The 25,133-nt window shown below is 31.3% G+C and overlaps 1 long non-coding RNA gene across 2 annotated transcripts; it reads left to right on the top strand.

Moving 5' to 3' along the window:
* The first annotated feature begins 14,834 nt into the window (after positions 1-14,834).
* On the top strand, positions 14,835-20,227 carry LOC142611334 (uncharacterized). 2 transcript variants are annotated; one of them, XR_012840011.1, is made up of 7 exons: positions 14,835-14,994; positions 15,781-15,827; positions 16,454-16,599; positions 17,629-17,670; positions 19,288-19,389; positions 19,493-19,549; positions 19,909-20,227. It is a non-coding gene; the product is annotated as an uncharacterized LOC142611334 (long non-coding RNA). The 2 variants fall into 2 exon arrangements; XR_012840010.1 differs by lacking the exon at positions 19,909-20,227 and having other exon boundaries at positions 19,493-19,665.
* Positions 20,228-25,133: the final 4,906 nt, after the last annotated feature.

Raw genomic sequence — 25,133 nt, forward strand, 5'->3', positions numbered from 1 at the left:
TTTGACCACGTTTGTTAATTCTGGAATCAAAACGCAAATGAAGGTTTTGTTTTTTTTTTATTGGAATGAAGGTTTTGTTTTGTCCATAGCTCTTTATCATATCAAAAGATAAAATTTATGGGGACTGAGCCAAAATTAGTTCTAGTTATTATATGGCGTCAAACAGTATCGGTTGCCCACATGATATGACTGCAATATTTACAATTGCATGAGGAAAGCTCTGTCTACGATACATTATTGTCTGCATAGATATAAAAATCAATATATTTCCACTACTTGAGGCCTCTTGCCTGTGCGAGTGCAAAATGCCAAACCTTGTGGGGGAGGGAGATGTAATTTCAGGGATCATGGCGATATATGATTAAGAAGAAGACAACTATATATTCATCAAAAAATGATAAAGAAGAAAACTTATCAGTCAATAATAGGACAATTAATATTAATATTCCTCGAGATTCCAAAATAATGCCCTTGTAGTAGAGCTTATGATCATACATGGTCCTACTCCAAATTTTTGTTGTTGATTGAGATTTGTGACCCACTGAATTCATTCTGCTAATTTAAGTTTTAAAGGCTTAAATGGAGTACAAAAATGACCATAATGGTAACTAAATCGAAGGTGTTGTTTCCAGTTACTAAGGTAGATGATTTTGTGGGACTTAAACCGCCAGTCTCCTTTATCAGCTTCTCTTTATTTTTCTTACAAATTATAACCTTCATCAGCTAGTGTAAAACTCAAATCAAGAAACAATGCGTCAAATATTTTGATCCAATACCATTTTAGGAAAGGTGAAAAGAAAAACCAATACACATGCAACAATCACAACTATACAAGTAAAGATTATTGACAACGACAATAATAGTAACATATAAAACGTTACATGCACTAACTCAAATAATATTTATAGGTTGAGATAGTATAATCAAATCCATTGCATACGTGTTATTTACTAAAAAAAAAAAACTATATAAAAGGAATAGAGTAACAGAGGAAGGCTTTAGCTAGCTGAAATCCCTCCTAATTGTTGTTTGTTAAGTGAGGGAGTATCTACCACTCATTAGGGTGGTTTATTGATTAAAAATGTCTCATGCCATTTATGAATAGAGTTTAAGTAAGCTTGGAGCAGTGGCCATACCAGCAAGCTCCATTTTTTCTTAAGAAAAAATAGTGTGTAAATGGAGTACATCATGCAACTACTCATAACATGTGAGACCACGCATTTAAAGAAGTAACTAGATATAGTGGCCCTCTAAGATAATTTTTTCCATGGAGCACTGAAATTATGTTTGGGTATATATTTTGGGTGATGGAAAAGCATAAATAGAAAGTAAAAAAGTATTAGTACAAAATAGATAATAGAAAAGAATAATCTAACCCAGCAACCCTTCCAACCCAAAAAAAAATTAAAGGAAAAATGTTAAAGGTATTATAAGTTTTACTACATGAAACTTGGACATGTATTTGATTTTTTTTTTTGGAGAATTAGGGATGAGATTGAGATTATAATATGATCTTCTGGACTAACTATTGGAATTAAATATTTCGATACCAGTATATTTTTATATTATTTCAAGATTATTGCTATATATATTATTAATGTTATTATTATCATTATTTTTTTTTGAGAAACTTATTTTTATTAAGCTAAATGTGAGAGAAATGTATGTGAAAGTAATCAAGTAGTTTATTACTTCCTTCTAAATGATAAAAAAAAGAGAGGGAAGTTTATTACTTTATTATAGGGTCAATAAATAAATAAAAAGTCTTTTGCAGCATGCATGACCAGGGGTGGCTCAACACTATAAGGCTATAAGCAACTGTTGCCATTACTTAAGGCCCCTAAGTGGTAGAAGGCCCAAAAAAAAGAAAAGAAAAAGAAAACTCAAATCAACAAAATTTAAAAATTTAATCTCAAATATTAGTTAATACTTATCCAATACTTTATTTAAAAAAAAACAAAAAAAAAAACAAAGACTCGTCGAAGATAATTTTAGATTATTAATTAGCTTGGAGAGTATTAATTAAGCCATAAAATTTATGGTCAATACATGAAAATTTCAATCTCAATATGCATGTATTTTACTTAGATATAAAGATAATAATATAAAATAAATATTTAAAAAAATAAAAAAAGGATTCCATCGTAAAGCCTCAAAATACCTTAGGCCGCCCTGTACATAGCACTCTTATAACTAAAAAATAAAAAAAGCAGCTAGAGCAATATTTTTATTTTTTCCTACGAAATTTCCTGGAAGTTTCTCCGATGCTCCCTACTTGACTAATTAGTACTTCTTCTTATAACTTTAATATTTTTTTACTCTTACAACCATTTTTGCCTTAATCTTCTTCTTCCTCCTCAGAGCTCGGTCACCTCTTGTTTTTTCAAAACACTGTATCATTACTTTTTGTATTTGGGTTTGCAGGTCTCCTTTTTTCTTTATTTTGCTGGTGTGAAGTGTAATTTGCAACGTATTCATCTGTCATCTCTTGGGGGAAAAGTTTAATTTTTCCTTGGACTCAAATTCAAAATCAAGCTTAATATATTCACTGGTTTTTAATCTTTTCTTCGTTAAGCCCGGGAAAAAAAAACTACAACATAAATAACATATAAGAAGATCAAAAACATCATTTATCCAAAAGTATTGCTTAATTTATACTCTTATATGGGTTTGTACTTAATTATATCATATATATTAATCACTCCATTATTTTTCCCCATTTGGGACTTCTACTCGCAAAAGTAAACTCAATGTACGTAGGATGCCTGAAATCAAAGCAGAAGGAGATAGAGGAGTTGTTTCCTAAGTTCAACATAAACCTAAAAAAAAAAGCAGATCTAGGCCTTGGAATGGTTACGAATGAATTAGGGTTTTTTTAAAAAGATATGATTGTGTGTACATTAGGGATTCAAGATATGAATTAGGGTTTTTTTAAGAGATATGATTGTGTGTACACAGGGAATCAAGATTTTGCTATAGCTAGACGCCAATTTTTAAATTTTTATATATAAAAAAAATTAATAGCTTGATTTTGTAAAGAAGAGATATGAATTTTCATTTGAGTCTGTTACTACTTGAGTACAAAGTCCACCATCAATATAGAACAGTATCTAGGTGATGTAAAACCTGCATATATACGCATTTGATGGATAATACCTTATACAATTATTTTCATGCTGGAGGAAGGAAAAACTAAGAAAATGATCGCTTGTTGTACACATATGCTTTCACATACATCCGTACACACACATGTGAAAAACAATTGAAATCGTTCGTTGAAGACATGATTTCAAAGTAGAGAAGCGTAGTAGAGAAACTAGTTGTTGTCGATATCAATTAGATGGATGATCAAGAATATGAGGTTTGGGTTGCAACTAGATCAAGACAATACAGAAAGGCCAGCTCTTTTTTTTTTTTCTTTTTTTTTTTTTAAATTAATTTAATTTTGCTAGCCCTGCTTTTGCTGATAAGTGTATGGGTATTGAAGAAATGGAAGCAATGGGATGAACAAAACTGAGCCTTTGTCACTCTTGTACTGTGTTAGAGATATATTAGCTCATTAGCATAAGTCTAAGCCTAATTCTACTTTGTGTGCAAGCTAAACCTCCTACTTGCACTGAAAGTCTATTAGTTTAGGGTTTGGTCTACTATATATACATATGTTATGGTTCATTGTAATACATGATTTGTATTACACTCTAATATATTATTGATGTAGCTTTTTAAGGTTTCCTCTATGGATGTAAGCCGTTAGGTTGAACTACGTAATCTTCATGCGTTATTGTTTTCTATACTTTATATTTTCGCTTCCGCATTCATACTAGCATATTCAACATGATGTATCGATACTAATATTTAACATGGTATTAGAGCCACCTTCCTATGGCCCTAGATTTTTTGTCCTTACGGTGTATTAAAAGCAATCTTTGTCTTTCTCAGTGTTTCTTCGTTGCGTTCATCTTCTTTAAGTTCCCACTGCTACCGTCAAATCTTTACGGTATAGTCATGCCACCAATAGAAGTCGCATTAACACTGCAAGATCATTGTCTTCCTCAAACCACCGTCACAGAGCTAAACTTCATTTAAGGGATCTTCTCAATTTTATCAAATCTCAAGATTTCATCAAGCTTCCATCTTAAATTTGAGAGGGGATGTTAGAGATATATTAACTCATTATCATAAGCCCAAGCCTAATTCTACTTTGTGTGCAAGCCAAGCCTCCTATTTGTACTAGAAGTCTATTAGTCTAGGGTTTAGTCTACTATATATACACATGTTATGATTTATTGTAATATAGGATTTGTACTACACTCTAATATATTATTGATATAGCCCTTTAGGGTTTCTTCTGTGGATGTAGGCCATTAGGCTGAACCACATAATTCTCGTATGTTATTGTGTCCTATACTTTATATTATCACTTTCGTATTTATACTAGCATATTTAACATAGTGTATCAATATTAATATTTAACATAATGCATTTTAATAAATAATGAATTTGTCTTAGTTAAGAAATGAGACTAATTTTCGTCTACAGAGCCTTGCACATGCCCTCCAGGTCCAGGCTCATAATTAAGGGTTCAACTTCCTTTTGACCACGTTTGTTAAATCTGAATTTAAAACGCAAATCAAGGTTTAGTTTTGTCCATAGCTCTTTATCATATCAAAAGCTAAAGTTACGAGGACTGAGCCAAAATTAGTTCTAGTTATTTTTTGGCGTCAAACAATTCAGTTCTCCTGTTATCATTAATTGGGCTGGTACTTTTTCATAAGTAAAGGACCTAAGGGCACATAATATGACTGTTGCATTTACAATTTTTTTTTTGGTAGAAATCGGATTTCAATAAAAACTAAACAACAGATACACGACGCGCGAGGAAAGCACTGTCTACGATACATTAATTATTGTCTATGTAGATATAAAAATCGATATATTTCCACTTGAGGCCTCAGTCTTGCATGTGCACAAGTGCAAAATGATAAAGAAAAACAACTATTCATCAAAAAATGATAAAGAAGAAAACTTATCAATCGATAATAGGACAACTACTATTCCTCAAGATTGCAAAATAATGCCCCAGTAAAGCTTATGATTATATATTCATGGTCCTGCTCCAGATTTGTGTTGTGCTTGTGGGTTGTGATTTGTGACCCACTGTATCCAGGAACATGTGCCCAAAAGCTCAACTGCTCAAGGTTGCATTTGGATTTGATTTGAAACCGAGTGAAATAGCTAGAGAAGGAGAGAACAGTAGTAAATTTTTAATTTAAGTTTTAATTGCTTAAATGGAATACAAAAAAAAAAAATACCCATAATTTTTAAGTATTAAATTTATAGATGATTTGAAACCTTACTGTAAAGAAATGCTAACTAAATCGAAGGTGTTGTTTCCAGTTCCTAAGGTAGATGATTTTGTTGGACTAAAAACCACTTCTCTATTTATTTGTTTTTATTTTTTTTACAAATTACAAGCTTCATTAGCTAGTGTAAAACTTAAAGATGAAAATGCACTTTTAGTCCCTATATTTTGGGTCAATTCTCATTTTGGTCCCAAAATTGATTTCGTTACAAATATCGTCCTTAAAAAAAGAAAATCTTTTTTAAAATGGTCCCTGCCATCAATCCACTAACGGAAACCTCCTATGTGGCAAATGGAGTGTTTTGCTTGCTGACGTGGCGCTGACGTGGCCATTAAAATATTATTAAAAATAATTATTTGACATTTTTTAAATGCCATAGCAGCAATTAAATTTTTTTTAAAAACCACATCAGAAAATTATTAAAAAAAGAAATTAAATTTAAAAAAAACCTTAAATCTAATTCAATTAAAATTATTTTAAAAAAAACAAAAATAATTATCCTTTTAATTCTTTTTCTTTTTCTTTAACCTTAATTCTTTTTCTTTTAATCTCATCTCTAAACTCTCTCTATCTCTAATTCTCTCTTTCTCTCTTCACCCTCGAACTCGTTCATCCACCGATCTGCCAAACTTCGATTTGACCCAAACTCTCTCTAATCTCAGTGATGAGGTCGCCGCCGTTGAAGTCGTTCAAAATTCAGTATGAGGTCGTTGTCGTCGAACTTGTTCAAGACTCAGTGAGGTCGCCGCTGTCGTCAAAGAAAGAAAACACCTCGTGAAGGTCCGCTGATTCGGTAACTCACCATAGTCGTCGATTTGGTATGGCTCCGTTGTATGAAACCCTAGTCACTAATTCGAAATTGGAGCCCAGATCAGTGGTTGTGAAGTTGAGATGACCCCAAACTCTCTAATCTCATCTTCGCTCAAAACCTTACACCCAATATTGACCATCGGCAAGTAGATCAAGAGGCTGATCTTCGAGGTTTTGATCATGGAGGCCATGGGGTCTTGATGCCGTGAAAACAATGGGATGTTTGTGTTTGATCTCTATTTATGATCTGGGTTTGTGTTTGTGTTTGATCTCTTCTTTTTTTTTCTTTTTTCTTTTTTCTTTTTTCTTTTTTCTTTTGTGTTGTTGTGATCAGGGTCTGTGTTTAATCTCTATTTGTGATCTAGGTCTGTGTTTGTGTTTGACCTCTGTTTTTTTTTTTTTCGTTTGTTGTTGTGATCTGGGTTTGAATTATTAGTTGCTGGGTTTGTGTTCTTGTAATCTGGGTTTGAGTTCTTTGTTGTTGGGTTTGATTGGGAAGAACATGAAGAACAAGTTGTAATGTTCTTATGAAAATTAATAATGATAAGTAATAATTTTTTTAATTAAATTAGATTTTAGGTTTTCTTTTTTTAAATTTAATTTCTTTTTTATATAAATTTTTTGACGTACTATTGTTTAAAATAAAATTAAAATGTTGATGTGGTATTTAAAAATAACAAATAATTATTTTTAATAATATTTTAATAGTCATGTCAGCGCCACGTCAGCAAATAGGGCACTCCGTTTGCCACGTAGAAGGTTTCTGTTAGTGGGTTGACAGCAGGGACCATTTTAAAAACGATTTTCTTTTTTTAGGGACGATATTTGTAATGAAATCATTTTTGAGACCAAAATGAAAATTGATCCAAAATATAGGGACCAAAAGTGCATTTTCGCCAAACTTAAATCAAGAAACAATGTGCGTCAAATATTATGATCCAATACCATTTTAGGAAAGGTGAAAAGAAAAACCATGTACACATGCAACAATCACAACTATACACGTAAAGATTATTGACAACAACAATAATAGTAAGATATAAAACGTTACACTAACTCAAATAATACTTATAGGTTGAGATAATAGGATCCAAATCCATTGCATACGTGTGTTACTTCCTAAAAAAAATACTATATAAAAGGAATAGACTAACAAAGGAAGGCTTTAGCTAGCTGAAATCCCTCTTAATTAAGTTGTTTGATGAGTGAGGGAGTGTCCACCACTCACGGGGTGATTTATTGATAAGAAGCACTTAAGGCCAATCAATTTGTGAGTTTGAGATTTTGGGTTCTAATAGCAGAAGGCCCCACTATCGCATGGGTGGTCCCATGACTTTTATGGATAGAGTTTAAGTGAGGAGCAGTGACCACACTTGTGAACTCTCTTTCTATTAAGAAGAAAAAAAAAAGTGTGAGAGAGTATTTCATGCAACTACTCACAACATGTGAGAGAATGTATTTAAAGAAGCAGTTAGATATAGTGGCCCTATATGATAATTTTTTCCATGTAGCACCAAAATTACGAGTGGGTATATTTTTTGGGTGATGGAGAAGCATAAATAGAAAGTAAAAAAAAGTTTAGTAGAAAAATAGATAATAGAAAAGAATGATCTAACCTAGCAACCCTTACCCCCACCCCAAAAAAAAAATTAAAGGTAAAATGCTAAAGGTATAATAAATTTTACTACACGAAACTTATAAATTGATACGATAATAAATATGATTATTGAGTTTCAACCACCTCATAAATAAAATATTTGAATTACTTCTTTATGATTCGTCACATGTTGGTTAATAAGATCAATGTAGCAAAATTTGTATTACTTGTCTCACTACTAAATAAAATTTTTATTTTTAAAAGGTAGAAAAAAAAATGTTGAAACAAGAAACCGCCTAACCGGGATGGATCTGGTTTAGGCCAATGAAAAACCACCTAACGGGAAGACAAATTGAAAGGGCCTAGTTAAACCCAAGTTTTCTATTTTGAAGTTGGGCCTTATGCAGGCCATCAACTTAATCAAGTGGAGTTGTACTGTTTGTATGTACGCACCAATAAAAATTAAAAACCTAAATTATAAATTGTACACTATTTTTTATTTATTCGGCTCCATAATTTTTTAGGGGAATTAAGAAACTTCAATTAAATAGAAGGTCATAAAAAGAGAACTTGAAAATATCAAGTTATCGACCAAATAAAAAATTAGAAAAAAAAACATACAAATATATAAAATTTTACAATTTCCTTCTACAAGTTTTTATATTTTGAAATAATTATATGATAGTTCATTATAAGTTTTCAGTATCCATTTTTAAAGTAAATGTGACCATTTTATTTTGTTAAATTTGTATAATATTTTTATTTTTATGCAGTTGTCTTTGTTATTGTTTTTATAAAAATATTTTAAACTAAATGATGAAACTCAACCCGTTGGTACTTTATTAATTATTGACCTACACACTCATATTCATTCATACTTAACCAATCAAATGCTTCTCATAAAATTTTTTTTAGAAAATCAAATGCTTAACATAAATAATACACTAACTTTATAATATGATAACAATATACACACATGTAATAAACCTTTTGTATTTCTTAAATTAAATTATATAAAATTATGTTATATTTATATTATACACGCACACATTCCAACAAATAAACATATAATCTAAATTTATAATAAAGAGAGAGGCCTCACAACTCATAAACATTCACGTTTTATTCTTAGAGTCAAAGACATCGAGATAGTCAGATACAGAGGATAGATGAGATTATATTCATAAGAATGAGATTAGAGAGAGAAAGTAAGACTGATCTGTGATTTGTGTTATTGTTTAGTTTTGGATTGGGCTGATATGTGAATAAAGAGTCAAAAATAGTTTTAAGTGTAAATTAAACTAATAATATATATATATAGTTTTTTTTTTTTTTTTTTTTTCAGGTCCATTTGAACCCTTGAAGATAATGTACAACCGCCCTTGACCAAACTCACGTAAGAATCACATTCAAGACGAATGAAAGTTAAAAAAGTCTTAAAATTGAAATATATATATAAAAAAATTACACAATTAAATTAAATTTTGAATTAAGTTAGAGAATAGAATTTATAATTTAGTCGAAAAACTCAAAATAAAAATGAGTAACATTAAGCCCACAATATTTTCACAAAAAAATCCTATGTGACAAGCAGTTGCAAATTCTAATAACGAGTCTACAATTGAAATTATGTTTTTGCCCAATAGCTTGGCACGTGGCACGTAGAAATTGATATGAAATTATTATGCAAATATTGTGGCAAAGTACAATTTTCCAAAAGTTAAGGAGCCTATATCGATCTATGGATAAACATTAGAGGAAGCTAGCTCTAAAAGTAAATTAGTAAAGTATACAGTATTGAGTTTAACAGTCTCGGTGAGTCCCATAGCTTAGCCGAGAAAAATGTCAAAGCTGGGTTATCTCAGAACCGCATTGAGATCCAACTTTACGGCTAAGGCGAGCCATGGCATCCCAGCCTCGTGGCTTCTTCGTGAATCGCCGAGAAGGTTCTCCATCGAGGCAAAGCAGCCGCCTCAGAATTCACTAATCGATCCATTTCTTCAAAACCCCACAGACACAGGTTCGGACATTTCAAGCTTTGATTTCGCCATTTTTGTAGTTTTCAGTGATAATCATAGGCTTAGGCTTAGGCTTAGGTTTTGTTAGTTATATAGTTTGGGTTTTTTTGGGGTTATCGAACAGTACGGTTTAGGAGAGAGGTTTTAGGTTATGTTGTCGTTTTGATTTCGTTTGGTTGTTGAGAAACTGTTGGAAATGTTATAAAGAAAATAATAATAATAAATACATATAGCGTTTCACTGAAATGGGCAAATGGGTTTTGGGTTTTAAGTTATAATTATTTTTGTCTTTGTTTGATTGCTGAGAAAATTAATTGTTTGAGCATACCCCATACTTCTTTAGGGAACTTTATCAAACAATTAAGCTGCACTTATCATGTGCTACTACTTTGAGATAAATTTCCATAACCCATCAAGAACAGAGACAGAAACCCCACAAAAAGAACCAAAATTTAATTACAATATTGAAATAAGAAGTGTATTTTCAGTAAAAGAATGGAATTATTGAACAACAATGGATGTAAGGATGAGTGCATGAGAGAACCTTCAACATCTCAAATTGCAAAGAAATAGCTAGAGAAGGAATACCAATTACATTGTAGTAGCACTACAAAAAAACTGGCCTATTGCGGCGGGCCTATTGCGGCGGGTGCGAAAACTGCCGCTATAAGTCGCCTATTGCGGCGCTTTTTCGACCCGCCGCAATACATGAGATCTATTGCGGCGGGCCAATGGCCCGCCGCAAAAGACCTAGTATATTGCGGCGTACTATTGCGGCAGGCCAGTGACCCGCCGCAATAGACCTCTTTTAGCGGCCTTCAGCTTAGATATAGCGGCGGGTCATTGACCCGCCGCAATAGACCCTGAAATTACTGCAGGCCTATTGCGGCGGGTGCAAAAACTGCCGCTATATGTCACCTATTGCGGCGCGATTTTGGCCCGCCGCTGTAGATGAGATCTATTGCGGCGTTTTTTGTGACCGCCGCTATAGGTAAGGTTTTTTTATAAAATCAAGTTTTTGTAGTTTACAATAACGCATAAAAGATGAGTTTCAATATCAAATGGTAAATTACATCCGATTGACATGAAAATTGGCATGCATGTTAAGAACATGTAGAAAATGTGATCCAACGGATAGATTTTCAAAATATGAATTCAACAATAAGTTATTGGTTGGTATAACATTTTATAGAGTTACGTCAAGTGTAACTTAAACCCAATCCTATATTTATTAATTCGATGTGAATTTTGACAAATCTACCATTAGATTACATTATCTTCATATATTTTTCATGCTTAAAAAATTTCAAGGTGATCAAAGTTTAATAGTCATGTCATCAATCAATTGTTTAAATTTAAGTTTTTGTAGTTTAAAGTAATGCATAAAAGATGAGTTTGAAGATCAAATGGTAAATTACATCCAATTGGCATTAAAATTAGCATGCTTGTTAAGAACATATAGAAAATGTGATCCAACGGTTGGATTTTCAAAATATGAATTCAACTATAAGTTATTTCTTGGTGTAACATTTTTTAGAGTTACAGCAAGTGTAACTTCAATCCAACCATATATTTCTTAATTCGATGTGAATTTTGACAAATATACCGTTAGATTACATTATCTTCATATATTTTTCATGCCTAAAAAATTTCAAGGTGATCAAAGATTAATAGCCATGTCATCATTCAATTGTTTAAATTCAAGTTTTTGTAATTTAAACTAACGCATAAAAGATGAGTTTAAAGATCAAATGGTAAATTACATCCGATTGGCATGAAAATTGGCATGCATGTTAAGAACATATAGAAAATGTGATCCAACGGTTGGAGTTTCAAAATATGAATTTAACTATAAGTTATTGGTTGGTGTAACATTTTTTAGAGTTACATCAAGTGTAACTTGAACCCAATCCTATATTTCTTAATTCGATGTAAATTCTGACAAATCTACCGTTAGATTACATTATCTTCATATATTTTTCATGCCTAACAAATTTCAAGGTGATTAAAGATTAATAGCCATGTCATCAATCAATTGTTTAAATTCAAGTTTTTGTAGTTTAAAATAACGTATAAAAGATGATTTTAAAAATCAAATGGTAAATTACATCCGCTAGGCATGAAAATTGGCATGTATGTTAAGAGCATATAGAAAATGTGATCCAACGGTTGGAGTTTTAAAATATGAATTTAACTATAAGTTATTGGTTGGTGTAACATTTTTTAGAGTTACATCAAGTGTAACTTGAACCCAACCCTATATTTCTTAATTCAATGTGAATTTTGACAAATCTACCGTTAGATTACATTATCTTCATATATTTTTAATGCTTAAAAAATTTCAAGGTGATCAAAGATTAATAGCCATGTCATCAATCAATTGTTTAAATTCAAGTTTTTGTAGTTTAAAGTAACGAATAAAAGATGAGTTTAAAGATCAAATGGTAAATTACATCCAATTGGCGTTAAAATTGGCATGCATGTTAAGAACATATAGAAAATGTGATCCAACGGTTGGATTTTCAAAATATGAATTCAACAATAAGTTATTGGTTGGTGTAACATTTTTTAGAGTTACGTCAAGTGTAACTTGACCCAACCCTATATTTATTAATTCGATATGAATTTTGACAAATCTACCATTAGATTACATTATCTTCATATATTTTTCATGCTTATAAAATTTCAAGGTGATCAAAGATTAATAGCCATGTCATCAATCAATTGTTTAAATTCAAGTTTTTGTAGTTTAAAGTAACGAATAAAAGATGAGTTTAAAGATCAAATGGTAAATTACATCCAATTGGCATTAAAATTGGCATGCTTGTTAAGAACATATAGAAAATGTGATCCAACGGTTGGATTTTCAAAATATGAATTCAATTATAAGTTATTGGTTGGTGTAACATTTTTTAGAGTTACATCAAGTGTAACTTGAACCCAACCCTATATTTCTTAATTCAATGTGAATTTTGACAAATCTACCGTTAGATTACATTATCTTCATATATTTTTCATGCTTAAAAAATTTCAAGGTGATCAAAGATTAACAGCCATGTCATCAATCAATTGTTTAAATTCAAGTTTTTGTAGTTTAAAGTAACGCATAAAAGATGAGTTTGAAGATCAAATGGTAAATTACATCCAATTGGCATTAAAATTGGCATGCATGTTAAGAACATATAGAAAATGTGATCCAACGGTTGGATTTTCAAAATATGAATTCAACAATAAGTTATTGGTTGGTGTAACATTTTTTAGAGTTACGTCAAGTGTAACTTGACCAAACCCTATATTTATTAATTCGATATGAATTTTGACAAATCTACCATTAGATTACATTATCTTCATATATTTTTCATGCTTAAAAAATTTCAAGGTGATCAAAGATTAATAGTCATGTCATCAATCAATTGTTTAAATTCAAGTTTTTGTAGTTTAAAGTAACGCATAAAAGATGAGTTTGAAGATCAAATGATAAATTACATCCAATTGGCATTAAAATTGGCATGCTTGTTAAGAACATATAGAAAATGTGATCCAACGGTTGGAGTTTCAAAATATGAATTCAACTATAAGTTATTGGTTGGTGTAACATTTTTTAGAGTTACATCAAGTGTAACTTGAACCCAACCCTATATTTCTTAATTCAATGTGAATTTTGACAAATATACCGTTAGATTACATTATCTTCATATATTTTTCATGCTTAAAAAATTTCAAGGTGATCAAAGATTAATAGCCATGTCATCAATCAATTATTTAAATTCAAGTTTTTGTAGTTTGAAATAACGCATAAAAGATGAGTTTAAAGATCAAATGATAAATTACATCTGATTGGCATGAAAATTGGCATGCATGTTAAGAATATATAGAAAATGTGATCCAACGGTTTGATTTTCAAAATATGAATTAAACAATAACTTATTGGTTGGTGTAACATTTTTTAGAGTTACATTAAGTGTAACTTGAATCCAATCCTATATTTCTTAATTCAATGTGAATTTTGACAAATCTACCGTGAGATTACATTATCTTCATATATTTTTTATGCTTGAAAAGATTCAAGGTGATCAAAGATTAATAGTTATCAATCAATTGTTTAAAATTAAGTTTTTGTAGTTTAAAATAACGCATAAAAGATGAGTTTAAAGATCAAATGGTAAATTACATCCGATTGGCATGAAAATTGACATGCATTTTAAGAACATATAGAAAATGTGATCTAACGGTTGGATTTTCAAAATATGAATTTAACAATAACTTATTGGTTGGTGTAACATTTTTTAGAGTTACATTAAGTGTAACTTGAATCCAATCCTATATTTCTTAATTCAATGTGAATTTTCACAAATCTACCGTTAGATTACATTATATTCATATATTTTTCATGTTTACAAAATTTTCAAGGTGATCAAAGATTAATAGCCATGTCATCAATCAATTGTTTAAATTCAAGTTTTTGTAGTGAAACCTAAAGTAAGTCATTTATTTTTCTTTTTTCTTTTTCTTTGTATTGAAACCTAAAGTGAGTCATTTATATATATATAAATCTAAAGTAAAATGTTACTTTGTTTTAAAAAATAGGGTAAAAGATTACTTTGTTTTTATTATCAATTTTATTTTTTTTAAAATAATTTTTTTATTTTCATTAATTTACACATGATTCTTAATTAATAAAAAAAATTAAATATTACCATCTATATTAAATATAAATATAAATATTACTATTTATAAGATATTCATGTATTAAATATTAAATATTACTATTTATTTATAAAACTTAAATATTACTACCGTTAAATATTATTTATTTATAAAATGATTGGTGGGGGTCGTTTGATTACTATTTCAGTTATTTCATTAGTTGACTTATATATATATATATATATATAAATGAGAGTTGTGTTAGAGTCTGTAGCTTAATGGTATAGTGTGAGTGCAACAGCCAAGTGCTCTATTGTTCGAGCCTTTGCGTAAGCGTATTTGAGTTTTTTAATTTTTAATTTTTAAAACCATTAAAACCCTAGCATTTATAACCCTAGCATATTTATAACTTCTGATTTCACTCCAGCCGCCTCCCTTCTATTTTCTTTCTTTCTTTGGTTTTCACTACTTTGGATGTGATAAGTATTGGTTATTATTGATGGAGACGGAGGTGATGAACAACGTGGAACCCGTAACAATTAAGTCCAGCCGTTTCTGAGTGAGCTCTCTCTCTCTCTTTCTATTTCCTTCTTGGGTCTTTTTTTCTTTTTTGTTTTTATTGCTTGACTTTTCGTTCAACTATTCGTACTTGGGTTCATAGGGTTGTTCATACCGAATTTGAAATTAAGTCCTAATTTTCGATTTTGGGGTCTTTTGGTCAAAATTAGATTCTTGAAAAATTGGATTTGGGTTTGATTTTGTTTTAAGGGGCGGTTTGTTGCCGAGAGAATTAGGGGAGTCTTTTTGTTTGATTAATTTCTTTAGAAATTTGAAGGCTGTAATAGACTTAGACATCGATTTTTTTTTTTTCTTTTTCCCTCGATTTTTGGTTCATTTGGGTTTTATTATTATTTGGTGCTGTTTTTAATTGGCAAGAAAATTAGGGAAGATGTTGAATCTCGTAAACCAAGATCACTAGACACATTCCTTATAAAGTTCCCCTCTGATATGGCAGGTGCTTAATCAGGAAGAAACACCTTTACTCTACAGTGTAGTCTTTCAATGCGGTTTTAGTTTTATTTTTTCCTTTTTTTAGGAGAGGGCAGGGGTTGGTGGGGGGGGGGGGGAATCACTAGCTTTTCTCATTGGAAAGATTCAATGGTAGTAATTGAGATCCAATTACTTAAGCCTCAGGTTCTTCTTGAAGACAGTTTATTTTTGGACCAAAGTGATGTTGTATGAGATGCAGCTACAAAGTTTTAGTTTTAGTGTATTTTTATTTTGTTTTTTTATCAGGCACGGGGAATTATATCTTTTATTGACATTTTGTATCTTTTACTTGCAGGTTGGATTGCTTAGTGCATACATAATAAAGAAGTTGTACTTCGGCAGGTAGCGAAGGGCTAGAATTGCCATTTGCTTATTATTTAATTCAATTGATCTGTTGTATTATTTGATGTATGTATAAAAAAGTTATGCTTTAGTTTGATTGGGGAACTTTAGGTGTAGTTCAGTATTATTATATTGATTGGTGTGGTGCACCTTGGATTATAACAGCTATTTGGCAATATTTGGCTATAGAGAACAATTTAGATATGTAATTAGTATTCTAAATATTATTATGATCAATTTGGAACATAAAATCAATAATTTATTTTCTATGAAAAATTGAATAATGTGGGATGAATTAAAGTTTTATATGCATAGCAATTGTCCAGAATGGCCCATGAATTTTACCACGTGAAGTTTTTAAAACTATTTTTTTTCATTACCAGTGTACTGGATGTGCTGGTATTTCATTGTTCAATGTGTGCATATCTTGTTTAATTATTTTATCATTTATAATGTGTGTATGTACAAGGTTCCTACGTGTATATGTGATGTTGGTTGCAAAATGTTTATTAATGGAACAAGATTTTGGATTTTCATGGAGATAACTTTTGCCTGTTATATTCTTTTGATTTATATATTTTTTGTTTTCTACTTTTACATCATAAATTTATTACTTCTTTTTACAGTTTATTGGAGCTGCCAGTATATTGCTTGTGCATCAAACATTTCGTTGAGGCATTGGCAGCAGATGGGAGGGGTGAACATCAATGAAGACATCATTATAGACAAATCCATTCATAGATCCATCAATTCTCGGTCATCTGTTTTAAAGGTTGACCTTTCATCTCAATAGTCCTTTATGATAATGATGGTTTTGGAATTTCATGGAAAGTATATTATATATACATACATATATATATATATATATATATATATATATATATATCTATATAAATAAAGGAGCAACTATAAAAATAGCAACCATAATTTTCATTTTCTCATAAACAACCTTTCCTGTTGATGTTGAATGGTTCAAAAAATTTCCTCATGTTTCAAATATCCATCAGAATACCGTGTTTTATTTATTTATTTATATTTATATTTATATTATTTATATATTTATTTTTATCTAAGCTCTTTGATGTTTATGACTCCATCAACAAGCATTGAATGTGATAGTAATGTTGGTTGATCATTCCAGTGAAGTGCAAGAGCAAGCATTTGTGTCTTGTGATACTATACATCGTGACAGAGCAAGCATTTGTGTCTTGTGACATCAAACAATTTATATATACTAGCAATTATTTCTCAAATTAATTCCTTGATTATAAATTTTCAAATTCAAACTCAAATCATGGTTTTTCTAGTTCCTCATTTTTGTTATTGCTTTCAATGAGGGGAGCTAGGAAATAATTCCAGGGTGTTCATAGTATGGTAGCCTATAGAAAATCCAAAAAAGACTGGGTATATCCGTATATAGGTAAAAATTTGTTTAGGTAAGGAAGGAATTTCAGTCTAGAAGACGGGTACCATCTGATTGTTTGGCTCGGCCTCAACTGTGCCAAAAACTTCCATTAGTGTTTTTGTCTTGTTTCTATCTTTTTTTGTGGGAAAGTCATTTTATGTTTGAATGTCACTTTGATTTGTAAATCTGCTCTTGATATGGCCAAATCGCCTTAATTATTAGTATCCTTACTTTTCAAGTAATTAATTGGATGATTTTGTGGAAATATCTTAATATAATTTTTTTAATGCAATTGTTTGACAGAGTCACCAATTATATGTAATCATTTCATTAAACAAATCCAATTGGACTTTAACTTTTAAAAGCAGCAATCTTATTCCTTTCTCTTCTTCTCAGCGCCGACCCCCTCCCTGATGATGTGATCGAGAAGCCGATGAGGTACGAATTTTTGTGATCAATTTGGTTTCTAGGGTTTTTTTTATGCTTTGTATGGACAATTTAGTTGTAGTTTAGCTAATGAAAATTGCCAATTGGATTTGAATTGTGAGAGAAACCTTAGCAAAATCTAGTCAAACTTTAGCTTTGAATTTGTTTTTGTTTTTTGCGTTTTTAAAATTTGTGAGAAAACTGAAAATGGAATCATTAATTGGTACATCTGTGAGCCCATTTGTGCTTCTTTTTCCCCCCATAGTGGTTTTTCCTTTGGAAAGTTTTTTTCTTAATTTTTCTTGCATATCTTTGTTTTCATTGTGTTTGATTTTGTGCGGTTGGTGGCATATTATTTAGGGTTTAATTTACCTCCAATATTTGTTTCCTTCTTTTTGACGTGGTGTCTAATAAAAATTCCCTATAGCTTGTTACTCAGATCAACACCCCCGCCCCTCTCTCTCCCCTAATGGTGGGATTTTTCTCATTCCCTTTGTAGGTTATAATCAATGGAAAAATTATATAAAACTTAAATTTTATATTAGGTTGCATTTATGTTTTTTTTTTTTTTGAGGGGAAGGTTGCATTTATGTTGACTTGGTTAATTACTTATATTAAATACTACATTAATTCACAGTTTCTCTCTTTTAAAATTTTTTTTTTAATGCAAGTAATAATTTAAGAATTGAACTGGTTCTTTTAGGGTTTCAATTATTTACTTTTTAATATTAGATTTTCTATAAGTTTAATTAAGTATTGACAAGTTTAGTTGAACACTTTACTAAATAGTACAAAATTCATGTTAGTTTAACTGTCCCACCTTTAGATAAAAAAAATTATAAATTTATGTTTTAAAAATGTTTTGAAATTGGTTAAATTATTCTTTGTAATAGGATTGATAATGAAACGATCCTTTAGCATTTTAAGAATATGAAAATTGGTCAAGACAAATTGTAAGAAGTTATTGATTCAAATTATAAACTTTTTTACATAAAAAAATATACTAAATCATTGTATTTTAATTATTTTCTTTTATTAAGCTTAAATTACCTTCAACAAAAGGTATTTCCTAAACCAACACAAGTGGTTACAAACCAAAACTATATAATAAAAATTTTAATTGAAGAAAAAAAGAAGGGGCAGTAGTTTCAATAGATTTTTAGTGCCATCTCTAAGGGTCACTTTCTTATTCTAGGTTATGCCTTGTAAAATATGAAGTTCTTTTTCTTTCTGTGTGCATATGAACTGTTGGAAGTTGACTTGTGCCTAGCTATTAATCAACAAGTCTATCAGTATCTCTACTTAGGCACTTTTTGATATTTGAAATAATGTGTGTTTTTCTCATCTCAAGTAATGCTCATAAAGTTTCGTGCTCCTATATGCTTATATCAAGTAATCCTCACTAACATATTCTAGATTGCACCTTGTAAAATATCATTTCATTTTAATTTTTGCATGCATGTGTGTGTATCAACTGTAAAAGTTGACTTGTGGTTGGCTATTAATCAACATGTCTATCAGTATCTCTTCCTAGGTGCTTTTTTTTTTGTTTTTTATTTTTTTATTTGAACTAGTGTATGTGCTCATCTCAAGTAATCCTCATAAAGTTTGATGCTCCTATGTCTTTAGATAGCTCCAATTTATTTGGCATCATGCCTAAAGCAGGGAATGGGTTTGCTAGAGATTTTATTGAGGAAGCAACCTGTTCAAAATAATCAAGTACTGCTTAAGGTAATTGATTTACCTTTCAATGTAGGGTTTTTTTGGATTTTAGTGTCCTATAATTTGACAGAGATATTTGTGACTAATTCAAGTTGCATATAATTTTATGCAGATTATAGAGATATGTCGTCTGTATGAACTTGACAGTGTTAGTTCAAACATTTTGAAGGTATATATTATTTGGTGTAGCATGCTTGTACATATACATGTGTGTGAGTGTGTTTTGGTGTTTGTTATTGAATTGAGAGGTTTATGGAAATGAAGTTGAAATTTTGAGCTCCTAAACTGTAATTACAGGTTTCGATTATGATGAATAGTGCTTTAAAGGAGAAAATGCTAGGAAGGATCTCTTAGTTATATACATAAATTTATTTATCAAAAAAAAAGTTATATACATAAATTTGATTGCTAAGCTGGTTTTATGTTACAAAATTGTAGCTTTGTGAATGAAGTTGCAAAGTTGGTTATAAAAGTAATACTTATTTGTGCTTTGCAATTCACTGATTTGTAAAAATCTTACATAAATAGGCTCACATTAGGAGTCAATTGGTGTAGTGGAGTCAACTGATTTTCCACCGAAGTTATTTTACTGTTTTTGGTGGAGACTACGAAATTTGAGGTATGCTTATATAGGATATTTTTCTTTTATGTTGAACTAATTGGCTACAATAGGGTCACTTAGTGTGTGTATTGCATTGAATTTCTAGTTTTACTGCATTTTTTTTTAAGTGTTGAAGGATATTTTTAAACACTTTGGAATTTTGATTGTGGTATTAGCTTGGAACTTTGATGGAGGTTATAGACAACGTTATGTATTTGATAATATATTTCTATGTTAATATTATGTTAGTTTGGAGACATTTGTGGTGTTGTTAATTAATTACATTTGTGGTTAGTTTGGAGACATTTGTGGTATTGTGTTAGTAAAGCTAAACTATTACAGGTTTTTTGTAACAAACAATATATTTGATGTAAACAGTGGTTATAGACAATGTTATGTATTTGAGAATATATTTCTATGCAAATATTATGTTAGTTTGGAGACATTTGTGGTGTTGTTAATTAATTATATTTGTGGTATTGTGTTAGTAGAGCTAAAACTACTATAGGTTCTTTGTAACAAGTTTGAACAATATATTTGATGCAAAACAGGTTCTTTGAAACAGGTTGTCCCTTATATTTTATTTGATGTAAACAGTAGTTTCAAAGCCCACTGTAAAAAAAAAAAAAAAAAAAAAAAAAAACCTATAGCGGCGGTCAAAAAGCGCTGCAATAGGTCCACATTTTATCTATTAAACGTGGACCCCGCCGCTATAGGTTTGAACCTATAGCGGCGGTCAAAAAGCGCCGCTATAGGTCCACGTTTAATAGATAAAATGTGGACCTATTGCGGCGCTTTTTGACCGCCGCTAAAAGTCATCTGAAACGAATTCGAATGTTGTATAGCGGCGGTTTTATGCCCGCCGCAATAGACTAAAACCGCCGCTAAAAAGCGTATCTACAGCGGCGGGTTTTTGTACCGCCGCAATAGAGATATTGCGTCGCGACAAGCCTGGCGGGTAGAACCGCCGCAATAGCCCCCGCCGCAATAGGTGAAATGGACCTATAGCGGCGGTTTTTGGGGCTTTAGCGGCGGTTTTGGCCCGCCGCAATAGGCCAGTTTTTTTGTAGTGTAGTACGTACTAGGAGGATCAATCTCATTAGGATTTTGTAATTTCTTCAAACATTGAACTTTGGGATTTGTTGTTGTTGTTACCACCGCTCCAAACTCTAGAGCAACAACTGTGCTATGCTGTCTCTCTTTAACTCATACATTCTCTTTGACTCAAACGTGTAGTTGAGTTTTTTTTTTTGGTGGGAATACGGGTGAGATTGAGATTATAAATATGATAAAATAGATCTTTAAAAAAAAAAATTTCGAGGTTGATTTTGCGTTATTGTTTGAGCTTATTTTTGGACTGGTTATTCAAGCGGAATATTTCGATATCAGTATATGAGGGCGTTTGGATCCGCGTTCTGCGTCCACGTCCACATTTTGGCTTCTGTTTTTTTTTTTTTTTAAACCCAGCTGCATATATTGACTTTCAGCTATGAACAGTACACGAAATTACTGTTCATGGATCCCACAAATTTCACTTTTCAGCAACTTTTTTATTAAAAATGGGTCTCACAATACTATTTACACATTCAAAAATTATTTTGCTACAGTGTTTTCAGTTTTCAGTTTCAGCAAAATAAGTTCTATCCAAACAGACCCTATATGTGTATTGTTTTAGGATTCTTGCTATATATATATATATATATGATTAATGTTATTATTGTATTATTATTATTAAGCTTTTTTTTTAGAAGATTATTATTATTAGAAATGCATGTGAAAGTAATCAAGTAGTTTATTACTTTATCATAAGGTCAAGCGCTGAATAAAAAATAAAAAAAGTCCATTGCGGCATTCATGGATTACTTTATTAGAAAAGCATCTAGTACTTTTCTTTTTCTTGGCTACGAAATTTCCTGGAAGTTTCCTCCCCTACTTGACTACTTCCGTACTTCTTCTTTTGACTTAAATATTTTTAAACTCTTTATTACAACCATATTTGCCCTACTCTTCTTCCTCCTCAGGTCTCTGTCCTTCTTTGGTCCTTAACATAACAAGCAATTTCTCTGCGCTTGCCTTTTAGTTTTAATAACAAAGAATCAAACCTTTTTGTATTTGGGTTTGCAAGTCTCCTTTGGTCTTTATTTTGCTGGTGTGCAGTGTAAATTGCAATTTCTTGGATTCAAATTCAAGCTTAATATATGCACTGTTTTTTTTCTTCGTGAAGCCCGGAAAAAAAAACTACGAGATAAATAAAATATAAAAACATCATTTACCCAAAAGTATAGTTTTATATGATTTCAAACTAGGGTTGTGGAGAAAGCTAGTTGTTGTCGGTAACGATTAGACAGATGATCAAGAATAGGAAGTTTGCGTTGCAACCAGGTCAAGGCAATGCAAAAAGGCCAGCTCTCTTTGTTCTGTAATTATTATTATTATATTTTTAATTCTGATTTTAATTTTGCTAGCCCTGCTTTTGCCAAAGAGTGTATGGCCATTGAAGAAATGGAAGCAATAGGACTAACAACACTGAGCCCTTGTCACTCTTGTGTTCTGCATTTCAATAAATATAATGAATTTTGGCTGATCAGTTTAGAAATGAGACTAATTTTTATTTACTGGGCCTTCCCTACCCAAAGCACTGTAACCACATGTCCTTTCATTTGTGATATTCCTTTGAATAAAATAATAACACAAATGAAAGGACATGGTTTCTACTCGGTCCCCCTTTTTAGGTAATGAAGCTTTTCCCAGTTGGCAGTTGGGCCAGTCCGCACTCCCCAACTCGTATCGTTCGTACGTACGTCCCGTTACTTTCGTTTCCCAAATGCCTATTATTATTATAATTTCCACCTTTGCTAAAACTAACTAATCATTAATTCAGCTGCTAATCTCGGTTAATTTTATCAATATTGTCGATCAGAATAAAATAAATAATCATACTAGTTAATTTGTGATTTTTTGAGTGATTTTTGTGTTTTCACTAATTCGAATATATGTTGGGGAAATAAAACTGATATCATGATGGCCTCTTTTTTAGAGCAGCACATTTTGCATTGGGAAATTTTCATTTACTAGTTTAATATAAAATCTTGCTTGTTTCTATTGACTTTGACTCGAGGGGCCTCAATTATTAAATTTGTTTGGGATGTAAAAAAAGAAAAAGAAATAAGAAAATGTGTTAAAAGTATAAATTATTGTGAGGTTCAACTCATAAAAAAATAGTATGAATTGATAAAAAGACTAAAAATATTAGTACTAAAGTATTATGTAGAACTCAAAAAGCAAAATTTATTGGCTCTAATGCTTATAAAATTGGTAAAAAAATTGGCATGAAGCAAAAAGATTTGATATAAAACAATTTATTAGCGGATGCTTTACAGTGATCATTAAAACTACTTTAAAAAAAAAAAAAGAAAAAAAAAAAGAGGAAACGTTTGAAGAGAAGATGTGTCAATGTGAAGTGAGAAATTATTTTGAATAATTCCACAGCTAAAATAATTTACTCACCTACAACACAATTGGAATTGAATATTTAGCTACACAGTCAATAATAAAGCTAAGTTGCCGCGTTGGACTAAACTTTCATTGGCAAGTTGAGTTTATATATATATTCGTAAAAAAAAAAAAAAAAAAAGTTAAAAGAGTTATTTTTAAAATTTTTTTTTTGCCACATTAAAATATTAGAGTTGTGAGAGTTCGAGGACCGAGGATGAAGCTCAAGGGTTGCAGTCTAGGGGGATATGGCCACGGCCCATGGGCCCGAGGAAGATGGTCACTCGGGAAATGCAAGGGTAAGTCCTAAGGCATTCTGTGGCCTATCAAGGGGGAGCCAAATGACGTGGGAGGAAGTTTTTGATTTCAGCCAGCCTATGGACTTCGCATTGATTACCCTACACCTAGCTTCCTGGCCACATTAAATAGAGAACAACAGTTTTATTAGTTGCATTGATGTGGAGGTGATTTGAACAGTGCAGATCATAGCTATATAGTTTCTTTCCACCATCTTCTACAAACTATGGGAAGGGACAAGTGTCAAAGGAGGAAACTTGTTAGGTAGGAGATGAGTGGTTGAGATGCTAGGAAGGAAGGAGTATATATATGAAGAGAAAAGAAAGAGAGGGGGGGAGGCAATAAAGGAAGAACATGTTAAGAATAGGGTGATGAATAGCACTACTTGAATGTAACTTATGCCTCCTAGGGAAGACTTGAATTGAATGGATATCTTATTTTTCTTCCTTGTTCAATCCTTAGAATATGACAATTCTTTATTGTGTTGTTCATTTTCTACAAATTCTTATTTTTGGGCATTGGATGAGTTGATCTAACCACTGTTCTAAGAGGGCTTACAATCCTAGTCTTTTCTAGTCCTTACAAGTGTGATTATTGATTTTTTTGAAAAAAAAAGCTTAGATCCTAATATCCAACTTACTGGAAAAGAAAAATATTAAAAAAAATTTATGGGTTGAGAATAGAAAAGTATTACAGTAATTAGAATCAAAGGTGATTGACAATGTTATGAGGTGTATCAATTAATAAATGTAATCATCCCTGACGTGGTGCATATGCACCGCACTAACATATATGCTACATCCCTTCAACATTGGACCACGTGAATGGCCCCCCTATTCTCTGCAACTTAATTAGCAATATTGCTTCTCAAAAAAAAAAAAAAAATAGCACTATTATAATTTTTTTTTTTAAATTTTGAGAAAAAACAATATTAGATGTACTTACACATACGGTAGAATGAGATTCTTTATAGATGTCATAAATGGGGGAGAGCAATTGATGGTTGGGGGGTGGCACAGCTTTTTTATTTCCATTCGCATGATACTAGCCTAGCGAACTCACATTCTTCTGGGAAGCTTTTGCTTTTGTTTTTGGTTTTGACAATGGATTTTGAATGGATGAAGGACTTTCTTGAGGGCATGTTGAAACCTTTGGCTGCGACCATGGTGGTGATCATGGCGGTGCTGTTGTCTTATTTGCAAAAGTTGGGTTTGGAAAGAGAGATGATTTATTCAATTACCAGGGCATTTCTTCAGCTTTCTATCATTGGGTTTGTTCTGCAATTCATTTTCAGTTGGGAAAATAGTTTGTGGATCGTTCTTGCTTACCTCTTCATGGTTCGTCTCTTTCTTCTCCCCACGTT

Source organism: Castanea sativa, chromosome 9 (genome assembly GCF_040712315.1).
Source record: "Castanea sativa cultivar Marrone di Chiusa Pesio chromosome 9, ASM4071231v1".
Lineage (NCBI taxonomy): Eukaryota > Viridiplantae > Streptophyta > Magnoliopsida > Fagales > Fagaceae > Castanea > Castanea sativa.